Below are 744 nucleotides of genomic sequence, written 5' to 3' on the forward strand. Positions count from 1 at the left end.
AGCAAAAACAAAGTCATCTGAGATTACCAAATGGTCACTTTCTCATACTTGTACAACGAACTGGACAGCAGTACCAGGTTTCACTGTACCACAGCTACTGCCCATGAGCTGGTGTACCTTAGTAACTAAGAACAAGTCATGAGCCTCAATGCCACCAGTTCAAATCTCATGAGCTCACCCTGGTAGACCTTGAACTCAAAACTATATTGCTTTAATCAAGCTACTATTCTCCTAGCCGATCTGCAATATAGGGATACTAAAAATGGTCTACTTTGCAGGGCTGCTATAAGGTCATTAATAATATATGTGATGTGCTGAAATGCTTAAAGCACTTTTCTTAAATGCTACATAACATATACTCCTACTAGAAACTGTATGTTTCAAAAAGATGTTCAAATTAAAAAAAACATAGCTGAAGAAAAATTACTGTTTGGGTTTTTTGAAATTGAGTATATGCCACTAAAAATATTGTATTTGACTAGTAATATAGTATTTGACTACATGTCTATTCACGTCTTATAAAAATTAAGTGGAAACTCAAAGACAAGTCCATACCAAATTTTGAATACAGAGATAGCCACCTTCTCACACCCAAATTAAAATGACTGAATATGTTTAGTCAGATTTAATTTCTGGGAAAGAATGTTGTCCAGTAAATAAACAAAAATAAAACAAAACTTGAGACACATTCCAACTATCAAAATTTTTTTCTGTCACAAAACTCATCTTGTCATTGCTTCATTT

Source organism: Elgaria multicarinata, chromosome 1, assembly GCF_023053635.1.
Source record: "Elgaria multicarinata webbii isolate HBS135686 ecotype San Diego chromosome 1, rElgMul1.1.pri, whole genome shotgun sequence".
Classification (NCBI taxonomy): domain Eukaryota; kingdom Metazoa; phylum Chordata; class Lepidosauria; order Squamata; family Anguidae; genus Elgaria; species Elgaria multicarinata.